Genomic DNA, 14,476 nt, shown 5'->3' with positions numbered 1-14,476 from the left:
TAAAAGGTAGAGGTTGACCGATTGTGTTTTTAAAAAGCAAGACATAAGTAAAAAGCTACTTACAAAGATACAGGCAGTTTTAAAATAAAAAACATAAAAAAATATGTACACGCAAACACTGAATAAAATAAATATTGAGTACTCAAATTCCTGACAGGCTCTGCTTCTTATGGAATCTGACTTAAGATAAGCCCCAAATTATGATATAGTATCTATAAATCATTCAAAATGTTCCAATCTAATAATTGCACCTAAAGTTCATTTGATAATGAGCAACTTACTACAGTCATTCCAAGACTTCACAGGTAGAATCTTCTAATATTCAAATGGGTCATGTAAGCTGATGTCACTTTCCAATATCATGGAGCACCCTTGAACTGGCCCTTAACTTAATGGTATAATCAGGTACTGGTATTAAGTTACACACCATGTCTCAGCACATCTGTGTGGTTAGATAGATGTGGACCTTACACATCAGGACCTTACACAGGTCCTGAGCCTTCTTTCAATTGTAATGAATTTCCAGACTGCATTCTAGTCCTTTCACCACTTGATTTTGCTGTTTGACAAGGGAGTTTTAAGCAGGTGAGACTGGCACATTGCCATTTAGACTTTCTAGTCATAAATGAACTAGGGCTCCCGAATGCTATCAAAGAAAATCCCCAAGAATCTTTGCAGATTTAACTGTATCAAATCTTTTTTGGTTTTTCATGGGGAAGCTCTCCACTGGAAAACTGCATGTGAAACAAAGACACATGACATGCGCATGCTGTTTTTCCGTAGACAAGTCTGGATTTACAACACACCATTTCTTTTTCCCACTTAGGAGTATTGAAGAGCCGTCAATTCAGTCATCCAGAAAGGGGAAAAAAGATAATCCCTCATATTTACCCACAAATTCAGCATTTCTGATGTTCATGCCCTCCTGTAGACCCAAGGTTTCACCTGTTGTCATTTATCTTCAGTCCAAAGAAGCTCCCTAAGCATTTCTTTCTGAATAAGCCCATTGGCAACAAATCCTCCCAGCTTTTGTTTATCTGAAAACACCTTTATTTCATTTTTACTTTGGAGTGCGGCTGGTTAATTTTAATCAACTTTATTATAATGTAATTAGATTTATGTGTTAGTCTCTCTAGTTGATACTATATGTAAAAATCTTAGAACAACGTCTGGCATATAGAAATGACTACATAAATGTTTGCTATTGTTGTTATGATTGTTATTATTAATCTCTATGTCCTCAGCAACTAATAGAATGTTCATAGCTTAGTAAATGCTTAGGGTATAGTGAATGAGTTCTTCCAAGATTATGTAAAAACTCACTGACTTGAGGAGTCAAAATCATTAGAACAGTCTGAGATTATTCTTTTGTAATTTTCCCTGTCAGTGGCCTACCTGGACCACTATGACCTCACTGTGGGCGCCTGACCCAATCCCATTGCTGGCTTTGACCCCACTCTTCTTCCCCACCTCCTTCATGAACCTTTCGAATCCAGGTAAAGATTCAGGTGCCATAGTCTCTGTGCATCATTTCCAGATCTCCCAGTAAGATGTGCTCTCTCCATTCACAGCTCTTGGAATTTCTGTTTAATCCTCTTTTTAAGCAGTTGCCATAATTTATGACAGAGTATAGCTTTTTAGATCTGGGTCATCCATTCGTATATTTCACCATAGTCATGAAGGATACAAAGAGCCGGCAGCCAACAACCATTGGGCTGGAGATGCAGACACCATGTTGGCTAACTTGCCCTTATCTCATGCCTAAGGGCAGAAACTCAGGTTTCTGCGTTGGACTCTATGTTTGAGTCTTTGGGTGAGTAATCAGCCTACCACTCCAGTCCTCTGCCTACAACACAAAAACTGGACATGGCCCCAGTCCCTAGTCTGGACTGCAATTTTGGCAGCCTGATGCTGACTGACTTAGCCACCACTAGGCACTTTCCCCTAGCCAGAACCCTGTGACCAGACTTTACTCCTTGAAATACACATATGATAATGAAAGTGACCTGTCCAAAAAGCTTCCATGTCTCCCTTTTGAGAGAGCAATGCGTCCATAACTTGGTACCAAGGCCCTTTTTGACTTTCCTACTACATCTCCCACAGATCCCTTTCCATACACCTTAAATGCCAGACACTCTGAACTTGTTACAATTCCCCCTACAGTTTTTTTAAAGATTTTATTTATTTATTTATTTATTTATACAGTGAGGGGAAGGGAGGGAGAAAGGGAAGGAGAGAAACATCGAACATGCTTTCAGTGGGGTACCTGGCCTACAACCCAGGCATGTGCCCTGACTGGTAATTGAACCAGTGACTTTTTGATTTACAGGCCTATGCTCAATCTACTGAGCCACTGGTCAGGGCCCCCTACAGTTTTTTTGGAGAGATGGAAGTTAGAGAGAATTGAGGATAGCCTATACCTTAGTACATGCAGTATCGTCTGCCTATAATACCTTCACCCCCATAACTTAACCAATTCCTACTTATACTTTAAAACTCTTACCAGTCATCACACTTATATCACCAAGAACATATTCAAGAATTCAGCTAGTGCTTATGTTTCTAATGCAAATGCTCATTAGCTAGCAAATTTGCAAGTAAAAAGCCTTGTGCAAAGGGGAGATTTAGCGATGTAGGATGGGAGAAAGTATGTCCAAAACAACAAAGAGTGGATCAGCTTTTTACTCCCCTTTCTCAAGGGCTGTTATTTCTTCTTGCAGATCAATGGGCTTTCTGTGGCTGTTATTTCTTCTTGCAGATCAATGGGCTTTCTGTAGACTTTTTCAGTGTTCTAGAAAAGCAAGCCCATGACTTTTGGTCAGAATATACCCATATGCTGCCATGTCCAGAATCTAAACAAGTGATGCTAGCAGAGAATGTGAAGAGCTATTGCCCCAAAGGTGTAAAAGAAGCAGGAGGAAGTGATTGCCCACAAGTCATAGCCAGCTCCGAGTAATACATTTCCTTATTAAGGGAAGCTTTGAGTTGCTACAATTCATCATAAACCTTTATAAAATCTCTTTTTTTCAAATGCGCTCTGTTGCCAGACTCTACATTTGACAGTTCCTCACTTTTTCAAGTCAGAGGCTCGATAATTTCTCCATTCCTGGCTTCAGCTTCAGTTAGTATAAATGAGGCAAGCCTTTAAAAAGGCATCAGGGTATGATGGCTGTCTTCTCTTCCCTAACTGCACACCCATATCCAGCTTCCATCACGATAATAAATAAGGCTTTTCATGGCTGAACACACCCAGTGCGAGATCAGTTCAAATAAAATCCCATGTTTCCATGGTGCCTGACACTTCAAAGTCAAGGGTAGTTATCAGTTGGTTAATACAGTAATTGTTAGCTTGGGTTTGATTCTTAACTTACAGTTGGGAAAGAAATGACACTGACAGCCATCAAAAGGATGGCTAGGACTTAAGTGTGATAGGATGCAGGAGCTGGTCACCAGCTAAGGAAATCTGTGCTTTATCTGCTTTTGGGCTGATCTGTTTACCTTACTCAGCTGGTTAAGTTCCATGTCCTGCCTTCAGCCACTGTCATTAGCCAGGTGTGACCGTACTTTTGAGCCACAGCTGCCCCTGCCCTCTCAGGTATTGCCTTTGATCCATGAGCCCATGCCTTAGAGGCTGGAGGGTGTTGGTACCTTTGTAACCTGGAGGTTGTGATTACTGCAGGGAATCAATGCCACCCCGGAATGTAGACAATTCTGACACCCAATTTCACGCTATTGTCAGGTCTGAGCAGAGTGTCACCAGTGGTAACATGTCCTTATTTGTGGGCAGAAACTAAAAACAGGAACCCTTTATGAACACTTATTATAGGGTACTAAGGTAGACACTTTATATATATAATTTCCTTTGACTCTCCCGACAACCCTGTGAGGCCAATGGTATATGCTCTGTGTTACAGAAGGCATACCGGAGATTTCAGAAATGGTAAGTAACTTGCCCAGAGTCATAGTGAAGACTTAGGTTTGAAACTGATGCTGAACCTGTATTCTTTGACAGATGTCTTCTTATGATTTCTTATCATTTAATTCAGGGATGTTTAACATACTTAGATATTAGAAACTTGAGGAAGCTGTTGGGTAAAGCCTTTTACTTGGATCTTTTAGGTATGGAGGACCCAAGTTTTCCAGTTGTTGGCCTTCCAGTTGGTACTGTTTAAGAGACAATAAATGCAGGAGAAGCTGGAGTTTGGGAACACCTTTGAGTGCCTAAGTTATTCCAGGCCTTCGGCTAGACCACTTCAACAACATCTGAGATACACACAAAAAGGCATGTGAGTGATTAAATCACAGCAGATTTGACTGCCCAAGAAACAACTACAGAATAGATACAGAGGAGTCTGAAGATTTAGGCGTCATCTCCTTTTCCTGTCCATAGAGAAAGTGTATTATCTACAAAAATTCTCCTTTCCATTCCCTTCCTCTTTCCTCATTTCTTTTATCTATCTGGAAATTTTCTATTCTTTTTTCTTTTCTTACTTAGTTTTCCTCTAATTCATTCTTCAGCAACAGATTCATATTAAACATTACATGCACATGGAAGTCTCCTGTTTACAGAGATGAATTATGCCCAGCTACTGCCATCCAGGCATTAACACTCTGACTTGAGCAATAGACATGTATGTAAAAATATATAATATAGCCCTGGCTGGTGTAGCTCAGTGGATTGAACGTGGGCCTGTAAAACAAAGGGTTGCTGGTTCGATTCCCAGTCAGGGCACATGCCTGGGTTGCAGACCAGGTCCCCAGCTGGGGGCACATGAGAGCAACCACACATTGATGTTTCTCTCCCTCTCTTTCTCCTTCCCTCCCTCTCTATCTAAAAATAATAAATAAATAAAATATTTACATAGAAATAATATATATAAATATATATATATAAATAATATAAGATGAAAAGGATTACTGGCCTTAAGAGAAGTTTGGGGAAAAAAGTCTTGTGTAAAAGTTGGGGTAAAATGAAGGGTCATGTTAGTTTGAACTGGAGAATGAATCTTGAAGGATAGACAAAATGAATGAACAGGCTATAAACACATAAAAATAAAGGGAAAAGGAATCTGGCAAAGGCTCCCACCCAAAGATGCCCATGTTCTATTAATGTCCCAGAACCTATGAATATGTTCGGTTATATGGCAAGGAGGAACTAAGGTTCATGACAGAATCAAAGTTGCTATTCATGCAACTTTTAAAACAGGGAGATGATCCTGGGTTATCTGGATGGCCCCAATAAGCACCCTTAAAGGTCGAAGAGGGAGGTAGTAGGAGAGAGAGGAGGAGTTGTGATGTCAGAAGCAAGGTCAGAGAGATGCTATATTTCTGGCTTTGAAGATAAAGAGAGGTGGCTATAAGTCAAGGAATGAGGGCAGCTTCTAGAAACTGTAAGAGGCAAGGAAATAGATTCTCTCCCAGAGCTTCTAGAAAGGAACACAGCCCTGCCAACACCTTGATCTTAGCCCAGGGAGACCTGTGTCAGACTCCTGACCCTCGCAGCTAAAGGATAATAAATGTACTGCTTTCAGCTACTAAGGTGGTAGTGATTTGTCACAGCAGCAAGAGGAAAACTAATACAGGAGGAATCACATTGTGGAAGGGTAAAAGTTTAATCTTATTTTTTAAGTCCACAAAGGAAAAACTAGGAGATGAGACTAGGTAGGCAGGCCATAAAGGGCAATAGGGAGCCACTGGTATTTTTAAAGGGAGTGACATGATCAGATTTGCATTTAGGAATGATCATTGTGGCAGTTGTATAAAGGAAAAATTAGAGTGAGCAAGTCAGGGAAATCAGTCAGGAAACTATTAGAACAGTTTAGGCAAGAAGTGATGAGGCTCAGGGAAAGAAGAGAAGTCATTCATTCATTCATCTCTTCGACAAATTATTTTTGAGTGTCTGCTGTGTTGCAGGTACTATTGTATTCATTCAGGAGATATCCTAATTCTCCCTTCAGGACCTATAGTCTAATGGGTAGAGACAGGCAATAAGCAAATAAGTATATAATGTGCTAGAGGTTGATATAGTCTCTGCAGAGAACTAGAGCAGGGAAAGAAGCCTAAAGAGTGACAGATGTGGATAGGGGACTATTTCAATGGGACTTTGGGGAAGGCCTCTTGAAGAAGGTGGTATTTGTGCACAGACCTGAAAGAAGCAAAGAAGAAAACCACGCAGATATCTTGGAGCAGACCCTTCTAGCAAAGAACAAAAATAGAAGTGTTTTCTCAATGAAGTGAGGAGGCTGGTGTGGCTGGAGGGAAATGAACTAAGGATATGCACCACCTCAGGATCAACCCAATCCAGCTTGAGGGCAATGTGGGTGCTTTGCATGAAATAATTTCCATTGTGCTTTCCATGCTTACTTCATGAGTCAAAACCAGATTGGCCAGTACACCAACAGAAAATTTGGATCCCAAAACAGTATGCATTGACCTGGATAGAGGCAAACCAAGAATTCTGTTCAACTTGCAACTAGAAAATAATACCACACTAGTGATGGTACCACATGTCATCTTGGAGGTGTGTCTTAACCTTTGTAGGCCTCAGTTCCCAAAGTGAAGGTAGGAGAATTATTTAATTTCCAAGTGATCAGCTGATTTTTAAAGGTTTTTGGCTGTAGGACCTATGGTTCTACCCCTGAAATAAAGGCCTCAAACTTATTCAATAAACAGTCAGGCATGCGACAAAGGAGGAGAAGGCAGGAGTCTTCACACTTTGGGATTTATGTGGCCTAGAATTCAGATATCATGGGGCAGGAAAAGCATCTCATTGTTGTCACAGGAGCACAGACCTATGTTTGAATTTCAATTCCATCTCTTACTGGTCATGTGAACCCCTTTAAATCCTCCTGTGGAATAACACAGGGCACAAATGCACACACATATAATAATTACCCCATGATTTTGAACTCATGATTTCTTCTGTGTCTCAGACCATCATCTATAAATTAAGGATATTAGCATCTACTCCACAGTGTTTTTTTGCGAGGTTTAGAGAAACCCCATGTAGTAAATGCTAACCAGCCCCTCTACCATTTAAGTGTGTTAAAACGGAAAGGAATGCTATTACTGTTACTTTAAAAAGAATGTTAAAAGTAAGATTTCCATTAGAAGTTTAAAACTGCAATAATCCTGCTGAGGAAGAGCATATTAAAGCTCAGGGGGAAGGTGGTAGGGGTAAGATTAGTCCACCTTCCCCAAGTTGCTCCTAATAACCCAAAAGGTCTCAGATGCAAAATCTCCCAACTATTGACCTAAGAGTGGAGGGTCAGTGCTTTCTTGTTCTGTAATCCTTGGCTCCTACCCAGACTTCTTATTATCTCACCAGGAGTTCCCTTAATCTCTCAAGGATTGTTCAAAGTAACACTGATTTAATCTAGAATGTGTATATCCCACAGCAATCTCTGAAGAGAGAGGGGCAAAGTGGACCAGCAGGACCTGACCCTTGATCTTTACCTGCTCTTATTCCTGTACCAAGGTGGTGGTAGCAGCCGACTCTGCAGTCTACATTTCTTCAGCACCTATCAGAGCTGGCTTCCAGTTGCACTCAGCCAATGGGAGGCACTGGCAGTAAATGAAAGAGCATGAATACTGAACAAGGCAGGGTGTTTCTCTCTGTGTGCAGGGAAAAGTCTCTGGAATCAGTGATATCCCTTTCAGGGCTCCAGCTCCCACCTGGTGACCCCAGCCCCTGGTGTCCCTTTGTCACTCCAGGCTATAGATAGAAGAAACTTCCATTATTGGAAGGTAGGTTACTTTGTGGTCCTCAGTCTGGTTTTGCAGCTTTTTTTTTTGCCTATGTAAGCAGTTCTCTGCATTAATTTCCCTCTGTTTTTAATGCATACAGTGACTTCCTTCCTGCTTGGACCCTAGCTGAGACAGCAGCATTTACCCTGGGCTATAACCAGGGCAGGGCTGGATGAGCTCAGAGTAGTCTCACAGCACAGCAGAATCTTAGAGGCTGCCCTACATTCCAGGGCCTGTTTGTGGCCAGGTTGGTCCAAAAACTCACTTGTGTCAGGGACCCTGAGCTGATTAAACTCTGGGAAGTGGATTCACAGTTTCTCAACCAGCAAGATTTGGAAGGGTAACTCATAACGTCCATTTTAAAATCCTGACGAGAAATGGAACTGTCAGTGGACGAGAACACTCTTGTCAGCAACACCGACAGAGTCTCTGACAGAAGCCTAGTTATAATCAGAGGGCAATCGGCAAAGGCCAGAATCAGAGGAGCTTTTGTGTTTAAATATTGAATAGCATTCATGACCACATTAGAGATGGCTTTGACAATCTGCCAACAATCCTTTATTGAGAAACTCTTATCAATAGGATAAGCAGCTCCTGCCCTCCTGGAATGTACACAAAGCCTCCAAGTCCAGCGTCTACTTTCCTGGGAGTACTCCAACAGCACTGCCCACCTCCACCTCTGTGACTCCTTCACCTCCACTTCCAATGGCTGACCATCACTCTGTTCCAATGAACACAGCTGCTTTGGAAAAGCTTTCACTGGAAAAATGTGTCACTCATTCTTCAGGAGGAAATGGGCTTGGTCTTAAGTGAGGCAGATCCCAACAACTGGTCCTGCCAAGACCTCCTGGGGGAGAAAGGGCTCCTGGAAAACTTGCCATGTAAGTGAATCTAAAGAGCTGCCTGTTGGCCATTCAGGCCACATGTAGCATGAAGCTCCCTTCTCCAAGCTTAATACCAAGGAAATGAAATAATCCCCCCTCCCAGTACCTAAAGGAACCATCAGGAGCTCAGGGCTCATGTGACACATGGTGACCACAGCTCAGAACAACACTGCAGAAATACTTCCATGTATACACACACATGCATGCACAATCACACACACACATATGCTAGAATAACAGCAGGGTCATTTCAACAGCAGACATACCACTCAGTAGCTTCTGTTGTGCAGCATCATGCATGGCATGCACTGAAGCTACCCTCGATACCAGGTCCTTATGGAGAACTGGTTGTATTCCCCACATCTCTCGCCACAAGGCACTTGGAAGCAACAAGGTTCTTTTTGAACTGAGTAAGCTCTGGGCCACTTGGAAAACCCAGAGAAAGAAGTGGAGAGGACACCCACCCCCCCACACCGCAGAAAGACAGTGGGTACCTTGATCATGTGGATGCTTCAGCTGGTTCTAATCTGACACATAAACAAGATAAGATCACATTTGTACACAAGATAATTAAGCAGTTCACTACAGCTTCATGCTCTAACCTTCATTTAGCCTCACTAGCCAGCATCTTATCATTTGCTATTCTGAAATACAATATTTTAATCTTTAATTTAAGTCTCAAAAGATAATGTTATTACTACAGTAAGTCCAAATTTTGCCCAGTGGTGTGCAGATAAACAAACAAACAAACAAATAAATAAACCAGGCTTTAATTTGTAACTTTTGACAACTTCTGTTGCATAAATACTCCTACCATGGCAAATTTTAAGGTACCAAAGTGCCATCAAACAACTTTTAACATTTCTTAAAACTTAACAAGCTCTGAAGAGGGTCTGAGGGTGGCAGAGGGATTGAGCAAAAAAGGAAAAGAGAGAAAGGACTCATGGACGCGAACAACAGTGTGGTAATTCGTATGTGGGGGTGAGGGTGGATAGAGGTGAGAGAGTGTATAGGGGAGATGAATGGTGATGGAAAAGACAAAACAAAACATTTAACAAGCTCCTTCCTTGTGAGCTGGAACAAACTAGCTCCAGCACATCACTTTAATACCCATCCTCCTGAACGAACCACAGTAGGAACTCAAGAAGATCAACCTATGCTTACAATTCTCCAGTAGTTTTTTCTGCTACTGAGAGCTATGGAGAAAAATTCTTATCATTGTGTGGGACTCAGTCTATTTCACAAGGAGATTCTCTTTGTTTATTTGGCTATTTATTTATAGCTTTTTTCTTCCAAGAAAGGATTTAAGGTGGATTACCTAAATGCACTCAATGTAAAAGTAGATAAGACTGAATTTAAAATAAGTAGATGAGAAAAGTGGAACAAAGAGAACATGAAAGTTTTAATAGTAACAGAAAAAAAATGAAATCAAGAATGAGTTGAGCACACAAAATACATGGTGTAAAGGCCCTCTGGGCCTTTCCGCGAGTGCATGCAGAAAAAACTCAGTGGGAACAAATGGACATCCAATGATGAGCTACTCACAGGAGTTCCAGCGTCCAGCTTCCAGTGCATCTGGCTAGACTGTCCAGTGCAGACTGTCCAGTGGGTCAGTCTGGACAGTGATGTTACACCCAGACTTCTTCAGAAAGGTGGTGAATGGGCCTAGTGTCCCACTGTTTGCCTGCAGAGGCACTTGGCAGTCTAATGAACTCCCATTGCTCTGTCAATTTGTCAGAATTGCTGTTCTGGAGCAAACTCCAGTCTCCAGGAACAGGCTCACTAGTGGCACACTCTGGATGGTGAATTCATCAAGTCCCCTCCAAGTCAGATTGGCAGCCTCTGAGAGCTGGGATCCAGCTCTGCACAGACAGTGTCTGTCAGGCAGAATAGTGGCCCATGCTTTCTCCAGCTGTCAGTAATCCAGAAAGGCCAGAAAATCAATTCTTGGGACACGGGCAAGCAAGGAGGCCACATATACCTTGGCTTAGTGGCCTGTGGTCATTGAATGCCTAGTATAGAAATTTTGGCAGACTTTTTATACGTTTGTGATAAAGTTCCAATATTATCTGCCATATGGTTATCCCAGGCCCTGGGGAGACCCCCAAGTATCTCTTTCATGCAGGGCCCTTTCCTGAACTGGCTCAGTCATCAGGAATGTATTTCTGCTTAATCAAATTTTTTAAAAGTATATACCTGGCTTAGAGCCTGGCATTGAGCAATGAGTTGAGTGGGAGCCCCACATCTGACTCTGCCAGACGTTCCAGGCCACCCAAGGCTGTCAGTGGGATCTTTATGGAAAGGCCTTGCTCTTTCTGAGGTCCTTTCTGGTGAGAGCCCACTTTCCTGACATTTGGATCATGGGACCCCCAAGTGTCTCTTATCCTCATATGCCACACTACTGTGCTTAACCAGGCCCTGATACATGTTGAAATTGCCAAACTCTCTGGGCTCTCTGCCTACCTGCTTGGCTGTACTTCCAGAGCCAATCTCTGTAGCCAGGACAGCTTCCTCAAGGGTCTTCATCCCCTGCCAGACACATCCCACATTTGTGCCTTCTTTGAGTTAAACATGCAGATAAGACCCCTAGTGTGATGTTTTGGGGACACTATATTAATCAGGCGGTGGCCCATCAGTCTTTAGAGGATAAGTTCATGGCAGGGGAACAGATATGCAGATTCTGACAATTCCATATGCTGAGTATCAGTGGCAATTGACAGAACTTGCTCAGCAGTGCATTCCAACAATCAGAGACTTGCCCTCTCCAGTCTCCTTCCAGCCACAAGTTTCTGACAAGCATTTCAACAAAGCTACTCATGATTCAGCTATAGGCAAAGATTCCCTTTGGACACAGCTTTGGTATTGTGACAAAAACACAGGTCTTAGAATCAGCAGAACCAAGTTCAAAAGACAATTCTTATATTTCTTTGATACATTAACTTGTACAAAATAGTACCTCTGAATTTTGATTTCTTCATTTGTAAAATGGGAATAGTAAAAATAATAAGTTGATGTCTAAAAATAGAAAATATATACAAAATATTCATAAACTTTTCACAATACAATTTTATATATTATATTTATTTCTGGCTAACTTCTCAAAGAGTTTGTTCAAATTAAAAGTCAAAATAAATTTGAGGAAATCCCAGCTTCCAGAATTAGCAAAGTAGCTTTGCCAAGCTAACCCTGCTACAGGTAATGATAAAATATATACAAAAGATTTTTAAAGTATTGGAGAATACCACAAGCCAGCAGAAACTGGATGAGAGATCAATCCATAAAAGACAGGAAGTGCATTGGTGAGATTGTGAGTTAGTAGATTTTTACTTGAGCGCATGTGCATGTTCCAATCCCTGTGGCTCAGAGCGGTAGAAAATTACAGTCTTGCAGTCTTAAGGTATCAAAGAAGAGAGTTCTGAGCTGGCCAAACTACTGAAAAGTATGTGTGTGTATGTATGTGTGTATGTGTGTGAGTACATTGGGGAGGGTGATTCCTGAAAAGGAGGGAGGTACAGAAGGAATGAGTGCAAAAATCTGCAAATAGGCTCTGTTAAAACTATGGGTTGACTGCTCACCATGAAAAAAAAATATAGAAGCTGAAAGGTAAAATAGTTGAGTATAGATGTTAATTATTTCCTTTCCAGGGAAGACACAGTTTACAGTTCAGGTTCAGTCAAGTTAATTAAACAAATACCAACACTCTTCAAAAGAAGATAATAAAATACAAAATCTCTACAATATATCTTCCACAATGTCCACTATAATAAAGAAATTAATAGACATACAAAGTATCAAGAATGTAATGACCTACTCAGAAAAAGCAGTATGTTCAAGAACTTCTAAGAAAACACGTCATAGCAAATGAAGAATGGGGAATATCAGCAAACAACTAACAACTATTTTTAAAAAAGCAAATTTTACAATTGAAATAATGAAACAGAATATTAAAAAATGCCCATGGAAATAAATAGTAAACTCAAGAATAGATACATGTACATGGAAATTATCCAAACTAAAGAACAGAGAGAAAAAAAATGAATAAAAATTTAAAACTTTAGTGACCTGTATGGCAATATCAAGCAATCTCATACATTTGTAATTGGAGTTCCAAAAAGAAGTCAAAAAGATAATGGAACAGAGGAAAGTACAATGGTTAGCATTTTCCTAAATTATTTGAGAAAGTTCAATGTGTAGATGCAGGAAGTCCCATGAATCTCAAGCAGAATAAATATAAGCAATACCATATGACATCATATCAAATGCTTGAATCCAAATATAAAAAACAGAAGAAGAAAATTTCACCCTTTGCGACAGCATGGACGGACCTGGAGAATATTATGCTAAGTGAAATAAGTCAGTCAGAGAAAGACAGATATGGTATGATTTCTAATGAACATAATACTGAACTAACAAGCAAAATAGAGACAGACTCATACAGAACAGGCTGACAGATCTGGGGGGTGGGCAGGGTTGGGGATAGAAGAATCAAGCAAAAAAGAAAAAGGACTCATGGACAGGGGCAACAGTGTGGTGATTGCAGCAGGGAGGGGGGTGGGTGGAGGTGGAAGAGGACATAAGGGAGATAAATGATAATGGAAAAAATACAATAAAAATAAGCTATTTTTAAAAGGCACCTAGAGGAAAAGCACACATTAAGTACAGAATCATAGTATTATGAAACTGCTGACTTCTCATCAGAAATATTGAAGGCCATGAGGCAATGGGGTGACATCTTTAAAATGATGCACGGATAATACTGACAACCAAGATTTTTATAGTCAGTAAAATTATTCTAAAAATATAAAGACAAAACCAAGACATTTTCAGAAAAACAAAAATCCAGAGAATTTGTAACCAGGATATTTACTGTGTAAAATATTTTGAAAGAAGTTCTGACTGAAGGGCAAGAATACCAGATAGAAATTAGAATAGATCAATCAAAATAAATAAGGAGCACTAAACATAACAAGTATTGCATAAATATGATGGAGTGTTTTTCTGTCCTTTTTTATTTTCTGCAGAAATATATGACTTTAAACAAAAACAACTGTAATATTTTGTTGTGGTATTAATGTACATGGTATTAATGTGGTATTGATTAATTAATTAATTAATGTGGTATTAATAATGTGTTATTAAAATGTATATACCAGGAGTAGACAAAAGTAGGTTTATAGCTGTGATACATGAAACAGTTTATTTTTTATTATTAATTATTGTATTATTTTCCATATGAACCATAAACCAACTTTTTCCACCACTGTGTGTATGTGATACATATTATATATATACATAAAATATGTTTATAATAACACAATGTATCATGAAACCTTACTGTTGCAAGTTCCCTATACTTCTGGTGAAGCAATAAAAAGTTAACTGTGTAAAAAGTTAAAGATGCATATAGTAATCACAAGATAAATACTGAACAATCTGTTAAATAAATAAAAATAGATATATTTAAACAGTCATTAGTTGAAGTAAAACTGAAAATTAAAAACTGTATAGCTCAAAACAAGGCAAAAAAGGTGAAATAGAAAAAATGAAGCTGGAATAAAGAGTAACATAATAAATCTTATACACTAATAACAATAATTGTAGAAAACAGAGTAAATCCTCAAACACAAGACAGAACTTGATAGACCATACAAAAATCAAGTCCCAAGTATATGCTATGTACAAAAGACAACTTTCAAATACCAAGCCACAAATCAAGCAAAGCAAAGTCCATGGCCATGCCTAACTTTACAAAAGTGCCACCCAAACCATGTACTAAGACAGTAGAAAAACAAATATCTGAACACAAGCTCTCTTTCCCATTCTGCAAAGATAGGCATGTACTATCA

The sequence above is a fragment of the Phyllostomus hastatus genome, unplaced genomic scaffold (genome assembly GCF_019186645.2).
Source record: "Phyllostomus hastatus isolate PE091 unplaced genomic scaffold, TTU_PhHast_1.1 phas_contig_34, whole genome shotgun sequence".
NCBI lineage: Eukaryota > Metazoa > Chordata > Mammalia > Chiroptera > Phyllostomidae > Phyllostomus > Phyllostomus hastatus.
This window is presented reverse-complemented; position numbering follows the sequence as displayed.